The sequence below is a fragment of the Uranotaenia lowii genome, chromosome 3, assembly GCF_029784155.1.
Source record: "Uranotaenia lowii strain MFRU-FL chromosome 3, ASM2978415v1, whole genome shotgun sequence".
NCBI lineage: Eukaryota > Metazoa > Arthropoda > Insecta > Diptera > Culicidae > Uranotaenia > Uranotaenia lowii.
Genome location: NC_073693.1, coordinates 233754477 through 233771842, shown reverse-complemented (window position 1 = coordinate 233771842; position 17366 = coordinate 233754477).

Sequence of the window (17366 nt, the reverse complement as noted above, 5' to 3'; positions counted from 1 at the left end):
CAAGCTTATCGCATTAGACTGAGTCGATTTGTGGTCATTTTTTAATTCCTCAAACCTTGGGATGACCATGATGTTAAATTCCTGGAAAAAAATACTCATATAAACGGTACTTAAAAATTCTGCAAAAAATCATGGATGAGTATTGAACTAAAACGAAGCTTTTAAGAACCCAGGGTTTGACTCAGTCTTAAATCGCATGTCAAATCTTTTTCTTACTCTCAGGGCTGCCATTTTCTCGTCGAGGATGGTTCTTCAGGAATCCCAGCTTTCTTGGAGCTTCAGCTCGCTAATCTTCTTAAAAAAATGTTCATGTTGAGTTTTCGATTGTATGTTTTGTTGCATTTATTATCGGAAAATCAGTTCAGTTTCTTATAAAATTTATCTCAATCCTACGTTTCGGTGTCGTGTAACACCTTCATCAGAGATCATACAATTTGTGTGGTTTGAAAAGTGTAATGATTTGTGTCTTGAAAACTTATTCTTAGTCCTACTTACAAAATGGTCAATCTTACTATACTTTAATAAAAGCGTATTTTCCGGTCTATTTTATGTTGGATTCCACTGTAAATATAGTTAAATTTATAATTTTGTTGAACAAAGTGTTATAAAATCGTCGGTGATTTTTGGCTATCGGTATTTTTAACATTCGGTTTTTCGTGGAATTCAGTATTTTTAGACATTTGATTTTTTTAAATTGTGTTTGTGTTATTTATCTAATACTCAGGTAAAGATAGTGTTAAGATTAGAGATGTACCGAATATTCGGCGCTGAACATCGCCCAAAATCCATTAAGCCGACTATTCGGCTCACCGAATAGTTGAACAAATTTTTAATATTGTTTTAAATGATTTTGGATAGTTTATAAAATATCTGAAAGAAATGTTGAACAAGCTACACAATCATGAAAAACTTCTGGTTTCCGTGTATCTTTCACTATATCGCTTTATACTTTGATTATCGTTAATAGCCGATTTTCTTGATATAGGCCGAGATACCCAGATATTGTTTAAAACTTTCCGGATTTTTTTTTAATTTTTTTTCCAAATCAAAGAAAAACCTTAAATTTCTCTTTAAGGGGGGGGGGGGTAGGGTCTAACACTTTCAAAAAATCGATTTTTTTTATTTTTTTATTTTCTTATTGTAAAACATTTCAAGAATGTTGTGTCAAATTTTCAAGTCAATTGAAGCAAAACTGTAGAAGTTATAGGCCTTTATCTCCTCCTATCTAACACTGCAAGAAAGCAAGAGCAGAAACTTCAAACGCGTTTTTCTCGAAAGCACATTTTTAAAGTCCGTGGACATCGTCATTTGAAAACTAATTATCCGATTCTTTTCAAATTTGGAACATATTTTCTACATATAAAATACCAGACCCCAACGTTTTTCTTTTTTGATTTTTTTACTTTGGGGAGATTTTAGAGGTGAAAAATGGCGGATTTTTAAGTGAAAAATCGTAGTTTTTACTTCAAACAGCCACAAAAATTTCATAAAAATATTTTTAAGTTAAATAAAAACGTTGGGGTCCAGAAAAACATCTATTAAAAATATTTTGCTCTGATTTTTTGACTTGAGATGATTCTGTGCTGAGATACAGTGTCCACCGCAAATCCTGTTTTCTAAAAGGCATCCTCGAAAATGCTCCGTCACCGGCTCATTTTTCAATATTTTTCTTCGAAAAAATTACTAAATTTTCTTTTAACAGTGCTTTGTATAATGCAAAAAATTTGAATACATTTGTTTGAACGATAGCTCTAGAAAAAAATCGTGAAAATGGTGTTTTTTTATACCCGTTAGACCCTACCCCCCCCCCCTTAAATGTTTCAACTGCGACCCAGAGATTTCTCTACAAAAAAAAATTTCTTTAAAGTTTTTTATATTTTGTATTCGAAAACGATTTTAAAATATTTCAAAATGAACACAAATTTTTATTTTATTCCCAGATACAATTTTAACACTGCTGCTGTAATTCAATAAAAACTTTAAATTTCAAATAATTCTTTCTTTTTATAATAGTATGTTTTAGAATATTGCCTAGACTTTTTCAGATTTTTCATTGTTTTTTACGAATTTTAAAAAAAATCGTCTTGTGTTTCCCGACCATGTAGATGTGTGTGGTAGAAAGTATGGTATGCTTTAGGTTAAAGATCAAAGTTCTTTTTAGCAACTATTTTAAAGATATCTAGCTCAAATTCGACTTCGTCTAAATCAATATCAAATGTGCAATTGCTATTTGCTTGGCACCTGTTTCGACATGTTTTGTCCCAGACTTATAGGAATCAAATCTCTTTGGTAATTAACGCTCCAGATGCGACAAGACATCTGATGTCCTTTCAGTTATTGGTGACATTTCGAAAATCAGAGAAAGGGGAGGTATCAGGAGGGGTATCAGAAGGAAAATGAAATAATCGCTTTTGGTTTTTTTTATTTAGAACTCAATGGAAAATTCGACCAAATATTCGGCCGAGTATTCATTTGAAAAGGTCAATATAAGGTACATCTCTAGTTAAGATTGTTTACATCGGTGCGTTAGCTAACTGTGTTCGTGGTGTAAAAAATCTGACACATCTCTGGAAAGTTCAGAGTTGAATTGAAGCTTTTATCCAATACGATAGCACACCCATGTAACTTATCGAAAATCCTTTCTATACGCTCAGTGCTGCTCCCTTCTGAGTGGGGGTATCATAACAGGCGGCGAAAATAGCTTGTACACCCTCTTTACTACCTAATAGTTCGAGTCTTTGATAACGTAAACTTCAAAAAAGGTAAAATAAAATCAAAGTGTTTGAATTCGTTTTGGTAGCATAAATTTCAAGAAGTCATTCAACCAAAATGGGCCGCAAAAACTGTGCAGTTTTTGGATGTTTTGCTTCCAAATCCGGAATAGCAAAGAAAACATTCTTTCGTGCATCTGGTAAAGGCAGGTAAGTGTTCTATTTTCAAAATTGATAAGATTTGGTTACATTGAATGATCTCGAACATTTCAGATCATTTGAGTGCTGGAAAAAGTTTAGCGGCAATCCAGACATGAAGCCTCGCCACTTAATCTGCGAGAATCATTTCTCAGAGAATGATTTTTTTAATAAATCCAACCATTCCCAAGGGTAGGTAGTTCTTTTGTACGAAGAAACAACCGGACAATCATTTTATGATTTTTAGCCTTATTCAAAATTTACTAAAATAAAATACTTTTCTTTTTCTTTAAACCACGATAGTTTCGAAAAAGTTTAATGATAGTTTTTAATCCAGACAATCTTATTTCAATTTAATTGATTAACAGATTTTCAATTAACTCAACGAAATAATCAAAAATATTCTTCAGCTTGTAAAGCATGTAGATGTCGCTATTGTACTGACTGCCAACCATAATAACTTTAAATGCGATTTGTTTTCCCAAGACACACTTTGGTATTCTTAGTAACATGGGTGAGTTTTGTTGCCCCAACTCTTTAGATGGCGTTGCGAACATCGAATATCCATATAGAAGAATTTATGTTCGCGGGAAAGCCCACTTCTTTATCTTGAAGTGACGGTATCTTTGACGATAGTCTGGCTAAGGTTAAATGTGTGTCCTGCCACTAAACTGTGTTCTATGAGAGCTGTGTTGTTTTTCTTTTTCTGTCTAATGGTTACCATGATGTTATTGATATTTCTTGTCCCTAGTGTTTTCATGTTGCTACGATGTCCTGAGAGTCGTTGGTCAAGCGTATTCTTGGTGCGTCCAATGTAGGTATACGCATGAACAGGGCTCTCTATATGGGATCTAGTAAATCACATTGGATTCTTCGACTCTTCGGGTCTTTCACTCGTGTGTTTAGATCTCCTAGTCGGTGGCTAGACATTGAATGAGTCGTTCGGTGAACAATGGAATAAATATAGAGTAGATCAGGGGTGAGCAACCTTTTGAACCAACGGGCCAGTTTTGTTTCAAAATCTTCTCGGCGGGCCGCACTTATATAAAAGAACATTCATGAATTATTCGCAGAACTCTAAAGATTATAACAAAAAGGGACGAATGCCTCCCGTGGAGTTAAAATCCCATAAAAAAATTATAAAAAAAAATAACAAAAAGATTTGATATTTGAAAAAATTTAAATCGGAAAAACTACAAGATTTTAGCGAATTTCTTTTTTGATATTAATAATGATGTTATCATTGTTATTTATTTCATATCTTTAAAAAATTTAACATCGTTTTTATATGATGCAAACCGGACAAAAATCAGCCAAAACTGATAATCTACGTAACTTATTGAAAGTCTGGGTTTCTTGGTGTTTTGGAAATGATTGAACTTTTTCTGGTCAAAACCCACAAATTACTTTACAAAAATCAAGAAGAAAAATTGATAAAAAATAGTTTTTTCATCAAAATCCATGTTTTGATAAAACTAGTTAAAAAAATGGCGTTTTGAAGTTTTGGAGGCATAAATTCAAAAAATTTACAACATAATTTGTATTTTATGTTGAGTTGTCCAATAAAGTTAATGAAGCCGGGCAAAATCCGGACATTTGCAATGCATTCCGGGCAACCGAGCCGAGCCGGGCTGTTCCCAAATTTTATATTAAATATCCGGACAAACCCGGATAAAACCAGGCAACGTTAAGCTAAGTATAGCACACTTATAGCTTTAAAACGAAAGGTTTTTTTTTTTTAATTTTGTGGTTCAAACTCACTGATCAAAATTTCGGTTTTTTACATATTTCCAAAAAACCTTTCCACAGTTAAAATGATTTTTTCTGCTATTAGTGTGAAAATATTTTTAAGATAACATGTTGATCAAACTTGCTGAAATCTTGGGAATAATAATAATTTCACAGATTCCTAAGATATATGAGAATTCAGACAGAGTTTACATTTTTTATTGTTAACTTCTTAAACATTTGTAAAAGGTTTTATAAAAAAAATTAAAAAAAATTAGTGCTACTTGGATAGGATTTCTAACGCTAAGAAAATTTCTGACGCTGTTAATATGAATTGTAATTTACCAAGTGACAAGACTTAATTTTTCAACGTTTGGTAGAAAATCAGCAAAAATTTTACTGTTTTTTTATCGAACACCGAATAACAATATGTTTTTTGTAAAGAACATAGATTTTTTAAGCAAATTTTAATCTCAAGTTTTAAATCAATTACCAACGAAATAAGCGTTTTTGTCGAATTTGATTAAATAATTACAAAAAAAAATCTGATGAGTAGATTTATCATACAATTTTATCTTTGACAGAAATATAAAAAAATCATTATCATGTGCTCAGCAATAGTATTCTGTTTTTTTCTGCCATTGCCGGCTCGCAATTAGTTATTGATTTTGAATTTAAAAGCCTTCAAAAAATTAGGAAAATTGTATTTCAAATTAGAAAAAACTTCCATATTACGTTTTTGACAATGATGTTGAGCTTATCGCTTTTAAAAATCACATTGATGTTAGAATTTCTGGAAAAAGAGTCATCAATCTAAATGATTGTTGAATAAGTCCAAACAAAAGCACTTAAATTTAAAAAAGTAATTGAGACATCAACTATTTCTGGTCAATAAGAATCCAGCCAATAAGAATTTTATCATAACTAATGATCTATAGCAGAAAAAAAAATCGAGAAATTGATTCAATTTTAGAAAGGCTTCGCGGGCCGCACAATGTGGTCTCGTGGGCCGCATGCGGCCCGCGGGCCGCGGGTTGCTCACCCTTGGAGTAGATGATTAGATCTTAGTGTGCGCTGCCTTTTTTGTGACCATATATTTCGGCTAACCTCGCAGATGTGTGTTCTAGTGATTACACATTGGCTAACTTATCAAGTGTGTTTCCGTCCGTATGATCAAATGTGGTATATCTGGCTCGTATAGCACGGCTTACCCTTCATATGCTTTGAATTTTGGCGGACTCTCGGTGACTGCCTTGCTGGGTAATTGGAGTGGCTTTACGTGTTCTTGCTCTGACTCCATCACGGTTATTCGTATGGCCCACGAAAACGAGTACCTACCTAAGATTTGAAATTTCTTCGGGGTCTGTGTCTTAGCTGGGCACTCTAAGTTTACTCAGTCTAGAAAATCGACTGAACCACATCTCAAATCATGTTTTGTTAAACACTAGACCATTCATCGGTGATCGGATCATGAGGTAATCTCTCTCGTTTCTTTGGCACAAATTATGGAAGACCGTTACAAATTGTGGATAAAGAAAGACATTGCATGAGAAGAACAAGAAACTTATTGCACAAATTAGCGGTGTAATAGCTCCGTAGATGTTCTGTTTAAGAGGAGCAAAGAGCTGAAAATCACGAATCCTTAAGCCTTGAGGTCGTACACTAAATTGGAGTGCTTCTAACAGTGCGGGGCAGAAGGTTCTTGACGAAAGCAAATTGGCGACGAGAGAGGGCCGTGTTGCGGTCCGGCAGGCTTGCAGCGTGTCGATGTCTATTAGGCGGCAGCGGCTATCATAGCTGGGACCAACCAGCTCAAACAGTTGGCAGTCGTATTTCTGCCTTATACCGCGATAGTTGTTAACATTCTCTTCCTGTCACCTTTTTTGTGGACCGGAAATATGTAAGCCTCTTTCCAAATGGAAGGGGATGTGGATTCATTCGTTTCATAGGAATTAGCATATCTCGCGTGAACGTTCATTACGTTGTATGAAACAAAATTTAAACAAAGAGTATTGTTACGTTAAAATACAAAAACGGACATAACCTAGTCGCAAATTCTTTCCATTTAGAATATTTGTAGCATGGACAACATATTCTATATGTGAAATACAAATTTCAAAGTTGTTTCGATAACTTTTGCAACTGTTTTCTGTGAATTCTTAAAATGTTTCATACGACGTAATGAAAGCTCACGCGAAATATGTGGTATGTATTTAAGAATGTCGCTGGAATGCCATCGGGACCTGCAGAAAGACTGTGTTTAAGTTAAGCAGTGACCTTCAAGATGGTATCATCATCGACTACGATGTGATGAAAGGAAGTACTCTGATGTGAGACGTTATTAGCCGCATTAGTTAACTGCTCCAATGACATTGAGTCACAATCAAAAGTACTACGGAATTTGTCAGCGGAGAGATTACAAATATCAAGGTCCGAACTTGCTGATTTGTCATTCAGAAACATGTAAGATGGTAAGCTGGATTCTTTCCGTTGGTCTTTGATGTACTGCCGAAACGATTTGGGTCTGGTTTTAAAACCACGCTTATTAATAAACCAGATCTTAATTCTATCGAAACCTTTTTAGAGGTACATAATTATACATATGTCCTGTTCGTTAAAACTTCACCTACTCCTTCATACACCTTAAAGATGGAGTAAACTTAAGAAGTGTTTTGCCCTGTCTGCCCTACGTCCACACCATTACGTTCACCATCGAGCAGCACAGCTCATGGGTGATGGCAAGCCGTGTTTAACAACACGTCTTCGCCACAGCAGCGCTTCCACACTTGACGACGACGATGACGATGAAGCAAGATATCGGTTTTTGAGAGTTTTCGTTTTGTCGTTTCATTTCAAACCAAATATAGGCCCCTTTTTCCAGCGAGAGCACGGTTTTGGTGGAAGTTTTCTGCGTCTTTCTGCTAACTACCCCGCCCGAACGAAATCCAACTTTCATCGGTCGGTGGAAGATTTTTTTTTTGTGTTGATGCTTTTCTCTTCTGATTTTCCTACTCTCATCGAACTTCGAAACTTCAACAGCCGTCCGAAGAAAAGCGGCAGAGGACGACCAAACGACGATGATGGGTACATACCTATAGGATGCGGATGCGAGGAAACCTCCTGGGTTCTGCTGGGGCACATTCTCTGTCGTACAACATCCTTCCTTTATACTTCTTCTGCTGCTGCCTTCATACAACAGCGAATCCAACCACCCGGTTATCCTGGGTAGGGACTTTGTGTATTTTTTTTTTCTTCTGCTCCCATATTATTCACCATTCCTTGCCTCGCTTTACTCTCAGGTTTATGCACGCGCACATATTTGTCTCTGCCTCTAGCTGGCTGGCTGATGAGTTGAAGAAAGCAACAAAAAAAAAGCAAAATTCAATCTTTCGGGTCGGCTTCGTTCGGCCTGTTGGTCGGCAGAAAAAAAGGGGTGAATGAAGTGAAAGATTGAGAATGTAAGCACTTTTTGAAGTGAATCCTGGCAAAAAATAATGAAACACTGGTGCTGCAAACGGGAAGTTTTTTTTTTCGTTACTTCTGCACTGGCTTTTATGAACTGCCTCATTTACGAGTATGCATATAATTTTGGGCCGTTCTTGAAAGAAACAAAGAGTAACAATCAACATTAATTCCAATAATTACCGTTTTTTTATCTTGTTATTATAATTTCTACACTTGAGATTTTATTGATATTCAAATTCGAGTTTTAGATTTCAAGGTTCGACGATTTTCAGATTTTAAATATTTGAAGATTTTGGGATATTTGATGTTTAATAAAATTAAGATTTCTGAATTTAGTTTCAGATTTATTATCAAATTTTAATGAAAAAAAAAATTGAATTCTACTCGTGCGATTGTAGGTCCTTTTTTAATTGCAAGTACAGGAGATTTTAATTTGTTTGGATTGGTCAAAAACAAACACCAACGAAATTGAAAAAAAATAGTTTAAATAACTTGAAATTCAAAGAGCTTTACCTGCAGAAAAAACATCATTCAACCGTTACGATGAACGAAAAAATATGATGGGCCATCCTTAGTACCTGTGTTCACTTTAACTAGTCCCATGCAAACTGCCTTTTTGCAACAAGACAAAGACAAAGACAAACATCATCATTGGTTTATTTACAGCTTAAACTTATCATTAAAGTATCCCCCTCTTTAACAAATAAACTCTTTAGCTAAAATTTATTTTCTGAGGCTACCTCGTGTGGTGGGACGATACTTTCCTAAAATCATAAAATGTTTCTGCGTTCATTTATCATAGTGTAGGTTGTTTTAGTCATAATTTCTGAGAGAAAATGGGAGATTCCTGGTTCTTGAGGGGCGTTTAACGGGTATTAAACGGATGACAATTTGTCAACGCCTTCTACCCAATCAGCGCTGCCAATTTGGAGCATGAATACCTTTTCATTTCATTGAAAAACCAATAAGACCAACGATCGTGGGGTGTTTTGCGTGTTATAAATATTGACAAAAAAATGTACCTATCTCTCACATGAATAATGGAATTTAAAGGGTGATACGGTAAAAATTTTGTCAAGGGAAAACGCGTGTAAATCGGTGAAATCGTTTATTTAAAAAAATCAAATTAAATTTCTTTTTCGAGTTTAATTAGTATAAAATTCAGGAAAAATATTCAGTTTGGGTCCGCTTTTCCAAATCCGAATTGCCGGGCCTTACGCTTAACCCCTGCCATCAGATTTTGTACAGCCACCTTGTCCACCTTCTTCGCCGCAGAAAGCCAGTTTGCCTTGAACTGCTGCTCGTCCTTAGCAGTTTTTTTGGTCTTCTTTAGGTTCCGCTCGACAAAAGCCCAATATTTCTCAATTGGGCGGAACTCTGGCGTATTGGGAGGGTTCTTGTCTTTGGGAACCACTTTCACGTTGTTGGCGGCGTACCACTTCATGGCCTTTTTACCGTAATAGCAAGATGCCAAATCTGGTCAAAACAGTACAGAACAACCGTGTTTCTTCAGGAAAGACAGCAGACGTTTATTCAAACACTCTTTCACGTAAATTTCTTGGTTGACAGTCCCGGAAGCTATGAAAATGCTGCTTTTCAAGCCACAGGTACAGATGGCTTGCCAAACCAGATATTTTTTCGCGAACTTTGACAGCTTCATGTGCTTGAAAATATCTGCTACCTTTCCCCTTCCTTTTGCCGTATAAAACTCCTGCCCCGGAAGCTGCTTGTAGTCGGCTTTGACGTAGGTTTCGTCGTCCATAACCACGCAGTCAAACTTTGTCAGCATCGTCGTGTACAGCTTCCGGGATCGCGCTTTGGCCGTCGTATTTTGTTTATCATCGCGACTTGGAGTCACTACCTTCTTGTAAGTCGATAGTCCGGCTCGTTTTTTGGCTCGATGCACGGTTGTAGAAGATACACCCAGCTTATTTGTGGCATCTCGGAGAGAGAGGTTAGGGTTTCGCTTGAAACTACCGGAAACTCTCTTTGTCGTCTCAGCCCGAGCAGACTTTTATGGCAAAATTATACCTAATTTTGATTAATTATTTTAATTACATTTGCAACGGTTGATTTGGCAACTTTTAGCGATTTTGCCAGCTTTGCGTGCGAGTAGCTCGGATTTTCGCGATGCGCGAGTGAATTTTTGATACGCTGCTCTTCTTTCTGGGACGGCATTTTGACAACTGAAGAGTGAATTCCAAAATCAAAATAGGAACAACATTCTACACACACACACCTTCAAAATGAGGGGTGTTCAGGTTTTTTAAATGCAAATTGAAAGAAATACGCCAAGTTGATATTGACCAAATTTTGACCGTATCACCCTTTTTATAATGAGTAAACGAGAAGAATGTTGGATAAGTGTTGTAAGAAAAGATTTCACAAAGTCCTCATCAAGTGTTCGACTTGAGTTCCATATTTTTCCTTGAATTTCTCCTGTAAGATTCTGTAAGAAGAATACAACTTCTTTAAACAATACAGTTCAAGCTTCTTCACTTCATCCGTAATCAAAAATTGTCACGAAAGTGCAAGGTATGCAAAAAATTCCGTAGGTTTTCCCAGATGCGTAACCGAAGACCGACTCATATAAACAAGAGTATCTTCGAGCATGGTTGCTCCATAGCAGGTACGCTCTCTGCTGCAGGTGAGTTACTGTTTTAGAACGCCTACTTATCGTCGTTAAAAAGCATATAGTTCGAATAATCGTCTTCAAAATTTAACAAAGCGTTTACTGACAATAGTTCTGTCGCATGGTGAAGCGTAGCAGTGTGTTTTATGGAGCAGTAAGTCAAAAAATTAATAGGATATACCTAATTTTACAAACTTCAACATATTTTTAAACTTCCACTACAGAAAATTCAGCTAACAATTACCAACCAAAATAGTCACCAGAAAAAAAACGAACCTGACAATTAGTGAGTAGAAAACTTCAATGTGTGAAACTAAAATAGACAATGTTACATCATTACAATAAATTCCCAGTTCTCTGAAGAAGGCTACAAAATATAGTCGAAACGTCTGGACAGCAGTAAAAATCATTCGTTTTGATTTTCAAAAATATGACTGACTAAGACGTTAACAATTTAAAATTCAAATAAAAAAAAAACTCTAGAGAGACGCTGTTAAGGAAACACGCGGAAAAATAACTTTTTGTTTCCGAAGATGGCTGAAGTTCAGTGGGACGAAACATAGAAAACAGTGGTTTGAATTTCGTTTTACATAAATCACCGAAAAATATCAATCAAAGAAAACCATCAAAAAGTGCGTCAATCAAAACCAAATAACGAACGTTTTATGAATTGAAAACGTGGTCTAGTAGTCTACTGTTTAACTTTAAATATTACTTGAGATATCTTCTGGAAAAAATCATGTTTTCAATCTGCCATGTTTGGTTCGATTTGGAGTAGTAACTGATGATAATTCGGGATAATGTCATTAAGCTTAGGTGAAATTAAGCTCTCTGTACGGCAATTCAAGTCACATGTGCATTCTTCTCCTACACCGTAATCATGTGGGTCCTGAAAGATTGGTTCAACAATTTTTTTTTCATACGAGCCATTAAATGGATATTCTATTTATTTTTAACATACTCCTGCAATACCTCGCTAGACACCCAGCAGCGATGTCAAATGAATTTATTATTTTTAAATGCCAAAAGATAAAAACTTGTTAGCCGCTAATAACTTTTTGCCTAATAAAATACGAATGTCTTCGACAAAGTTGTTAAGCGGAAAATTTCCTGTAGAGAATTTATAAATTGGCATTGCTGATGGATTATCAGCAGTTGATTTTTCAGTTCAAAATAAACAATTTTCCAATACAAACATAGCAGTTGAAATTTATTCATGATAACGTACCTTAAAAATTCTGCAAAAAATCATGGATAAGTTTCGAATCAAAACGAAGCTTTTTAGACGAATTTTAAAAAAGTCCCCAAATAGACTTAGTCTAGTGTACCAGCCTTGTTCCAAAAGTTGGAACGTAGTACCACCCTAAAATTCCATTCTACAGTAAAAATAACAAGTTTAAAAACATTGTTTCTTTGGAAAATTTGGAAACAAATTCAGCCCATAAGATGAATTATGGTGCCTGGTATGTGTACAGAGTTCGCTTTTAGTTTTTCCAGGGGCGTTACCAATAATAACCGGAGACTACTCCATACGTAAACAAGTTAATCTCCAAGCTTGGTTCTTTTATTACATGTACGCCCTCTATGTAAAGTGTGGAAGTTCAACTTTTCCGTACCAGCAACTAACTTTAAATTCAAGGGTTTCAAGCTTATCCATTAATTGACATTATTGTAGTTTTTTTTTTTCAAATAAGGCCGGGACAAATTTGAAATCCTTCTTTTGTCATTTATAGTAGATACATCACGTAAAACAACTCAAAAAACCAATAGATTTGAAGATATCCGAGCAAACATTTTTGAAGCTATATTCTTATGCTGTTTTGATATACTTTCCATAAACATTATATAATAATCGAATAAAAGTTGGAAAAAAAAGCATTTACCTACAAAAATGGAGGCAATGTACATACATAAATTTAATTTCTTTCAAAAGCGACGAAAACTACACCAATTGGGCGTTATCCGACATCTTATTCGTACCTACCGGAAGAGTGCAAGAAAGCGCTAGATTTTGCTCTCATAGCTTTCATATTGTTGCCAGTTCTCTCAATTATCAATATTACTCAATTCCCATCTGAATTTTAACCATTTGGATTCACCGCTGGTTGCATAGCGATCATGGCGGAGATTTTCTCTCTTGAAACCGGTGCGGAGGCAAAATCACTTCAAAAATTACAAACATGGAGGAATTTCAATCAAATCCGAGTTAAACTGACTTCAAACGACATTTTATACGATCTTTTCGCTGTGCAGTTGGAATTGTGATTAGTAACACCATTATAAACGACTGAAGTTATCATTTCTAGTACGATTTCATGTTTGTTTGGGTTGAAAATGATCTAAATTGAACGGAATTGACAATTCGAGTTATTTTACACCAAACACTTTCAATACCACGAATACGGAAGATAAAAAAAATCCAGTTTTCATGATATGATTTTTGCCCTTAAAACTGTTTGAAGTTTCAATAAAATTATCGAATTGTTCATAAAAAAAAATTTCCCTCCGCGGTTTATCGTTAATTTCAAAGAGTCCCAACCCTCCCCTCTCTCTTCCCTCCAAAATTGAAGAAATAGATCGAGTCAAACTTTCTGAAAATTGTATCAAGCAAATTTGTTTGAAAAAAAAAGAGACACAACAAGTCCAGTTTTAGCCGACAGAATGGAATCAATTGAACATGTGCTTAAGTGTATGCTTAACGAAAGTTAGAAAAAGTTTTAAAAAATTTTGATTGTTGAATGACTCCATTTATTTCTAATTTGGCAAGTGAGCTTTACGAATAAAGACTGTGGAACGGTATGTCACGAAACCAGTCCAAATGGTTCCTATAGACAGGAATTTTCTCAATACGCTACACTGTCTGAACAATATCGAGCAATGGCTAAGTACAAGGAAATGCAGAAGGATCGTTCAGGACGTTTTTTTATTTTTATTGGAAAACATTTGATCTTTCCATAAAATGGAACGCATTCTGTTTTGATTGGATTTGGTTATCGCGAAATGGTATGTCGCGAACAACAGGTGGTGTGTCCAAGGATATGAATCTTCCAAACGCACTAGAATTTCCCTTAATCCCCATATGGTGTGGCATGGCAACGCACTAGAATTTCCCTTAATAAAAGAAAATATGAAGATACAACAGTCCTGCGTCAGCGAGATGTTTGTAGTTTAAGATAAACTGGCGATAAGATTTGACAGAATGTGAGAGTTATTAGCATCCCATTTACACACGCTAATGGTGTTTTCACTAATTTCACAAAATAAAATGACTAATTTGACGGATGTAATCGAATGCTGTTCGAATCTAATGATGCCGTTGCACAGATTTCATTGATAAAAAAACTGCCAGATTCATGTGACATGAAAAATAAATTAAACAATTTGACTACAGAAGCTCCTCCGGATAAAAATTAATTTGATTTCCGTTTCTCTAAATCTATCAATTCCCGATTTGGTTTTAGCAATCACCCTTCATCAAGTGTCAATGTACGATTCTAGTTCCCCTTTTTATCTTTGAATCAAAGCCGTCGTTCGATTTCCTTGGTGTTGAAAGTTTTTTATCTCCCTTATTCAACAAAGCTTTTATACACCTGGTATTTGTCGTGTGTTATTGTTTACTTCATCTGAGATTAACTTAATTTGTGCGGTTTTAGGTGTTACCAATTATAAAAATACCGGTGGACTAATGTTGCCTCCCTGTGGTACGAACTAAAAGTTATAAAGAGAGAGATTCTCTCATTTGGAGCGATTCCTTTTTGAATGATTTTAAATCTGCCGCTATAAAGAAAACCGGAAAATCCGCCAGCATAAGAGGAGAGGATTGACGTGAGGTGAGGATTTTGAAAACAGCACAAAAACACAAAACAATTTCTGCTAGCTGCTGTTTTGTAACAACTTGACTCCGATGTGTCCCATCATCATCCGCCTAGCTAGCCCAGCTCAGCGTAGCATTCGCGGCAACATAATCATACGCCGCGAGCGTAGCGAGCAATAGGCCACACACCGGAGAAAGAGAGCAAATTGATGTGAGCGAGCAAATCTTGCGAGTCCAGAGAGCCAACCAACCAGGTTACCTTCTAAATTGGTTTTTAAACGAATTTGCCCCTTCGCGATTGACGACTGGTGATGTGGTGTGAAGGCGGGTGTGTCGGCTCAGCTGCGTTCAATTTGCTCGAGCACAACGGACGTCTTGGTCAGGGGGTGGTGTAGGCAAAGTGAGCTACCTCCGTGAGTGATTGGGCACTCGTGAGTAGCAGAGCGCTCGCCAGCGCTCTTTTGACGGGTGCCGGCAACTCGTTGAGTTTGTCCTCGCCGTTGATCGTTTTTTATTGTTATTATCTTCCGGATTACACATTTCTTCTTCTGTATCGAATCGTATATCGAGTGTACCCGTGCCACAAAGAGGCAAACATATTATATGGATGTTTGAATACTCATTCGCCGCCGTCGGCCCAAAATGATGAGAGAGCAGCAGCAACAGAGCAAAAAAAAAAATGCCTTTGGAAGCACAGCTCTTGGACGGAGCTCCGGTTTCGACGTCGTATCGTCGTAACTGCTCTACAACAGAACAACATAATGGAACGGCAGAGTTTTCACGTTTTCCCTTTGCTTGCTTGGGCCTGCGATGATGTTCGGTTCTATAATAGGAGTCGATAGGGGCAGGCAGATATTCAGATGAGGGTTATTTGGCTTGACTGTGTGCGAAAGATGTATCGCAAAACGGAAAAATTAAGGAATGAGATGAAATGACGAACGAAATGCGGGTAGCACACACAGCACAGGACAAAGGCGAGAGTTGACTGGCTTTCAAGCAGGAGGGTGATAAAGTGATTGCGATTTATTTTATGATTTTAATAAACTTTAGATTTATCGCCCTTTCGGAGTCGCTTACTGGACGGTAGAGTTCGGTGGTTTTTGGACGAAAACAGAAACCAAAACCGCCGAACTGTGTGAGCCAAGAAGGGTTTGGGAAAGCGTGAGACAGCTACTAATTTGGGGAGTTTGAAAGCGATAGTCCTTTGTGGGTACATAGGGAAACAAACGTTTCGTAAACATGAATGTTTAGGAATTGCCACTGTTTCTCCCGCAAAAGCGTCAAAAGCTCCTCACGGTTACATATTAAGACAACCATCATTTACGAGTCATCCAAGCAATCGTCGCCGCGTGTCCTTGTGCTAATAACAATGTGACGACGCGACTAGCAACTATCGCGTGGATCACTGTCACTAACAAGGCCCGACTATCTAGCTAGCTAGCCAACTAGCTAGGTACATGCAGAGTGTAGTGTAGTTTCTCAGCCAGTAATACCTAGTAGGTACCTACCACCTAGTGTATTGAGTGCATCTTTGTCGAGCACAGATCGGTGTGTGTCGTCATCGTTCAGATGGAACGTCTTCTTTTCCAGGTCATAAAAAATCCCCACGCGTACCCGTCGCCTTCGTCGAGTCGGGGGCGAGGCAAAACACGGCACTGGAATCGGTCGGTGGTAAGACGGTGCGCGGTTGAAGCCGTGTTGTACTACTACAGTTCTCCCCTAACCGGTCCACCCTCGAAACGAAGAACCTAGTAGTGAAGTACCGAGCGAGCGAACGGATCAACACTTTAGAGGAGAGAAAAAAAAACCATAAGAGGGTGGCGGAGCAGCCGAATAGCGGCAAGGCAGCATGAGTTCAACGAATCGTCGTCGTCCACACGGCCATCAATAATAACAGCAACTATAGGACTAGCGGCAGCAAAACAACGAACGAGCGAACGAACGAACGTTTCTATGGACCAGCCGCAGCAGCAAGTACCTAGTAGGTTTGTAGGAAGCAGTACCCCAATGGCAAAACACAGCGTAGTTGCCCCGTTCGTTGAGTCGGATTGGTTAGGGGGATGGATGTTCTGTGTGGCTGGCTGGAGCGTTTGGAAGAGTCGAAATCATGATGATGATGATGGTTGGGGGAAGGCCAACTGTTTCGGTATGAAAAATAGTGAATGGCGCCTGAAATGGAATCAATTGACGATTGAATCGTTCTTTGGATCAAATCGTTAGATGTTTTTTTTACTATCGATTATTTAACTGTTAACCCTCTACTGCATACGAGCCCATATGCCCTCGATGTTTTTCTTCACATTTTTAGCTTAATTAACTTTTGTAAAAGATTTCAAACAATTTGTATGGATGTGTGTCCATATATTTGGGGATGAATAACACGATAGTGTAAAAATTCCAGAATAAAAGAACAAACAATGTCCATATATATTGATGATCCACCATGGGTGCATGGATTCACCGAAGTTTTACCAAAGTATGGATTTACACGATTTATTCAGATAACCTTTAACTATATACATGGCACCATGGCTTCGTGTGAAGTGTTATGCGGTGCATGTATAACGTGTGAACGTAGGTATAAATTTGGAAGAACAATTCAATCAGGTACAAAATCGGTTTAAAATTTAAAACATCAATGTCAAACATTTACTACAGGTATTTCGGCTTCCGTCAGCACCTGACTAAACTTTTTCTATAATCGAAATTTCAAATCGTGTGAACCCATGGGAATGGCTTTTACCCGCATTGAACAATAAGCACATCCGTCAGATATTTCGTAACGATAGAAATTTTACCGCTTTTTTCGATTTGACTC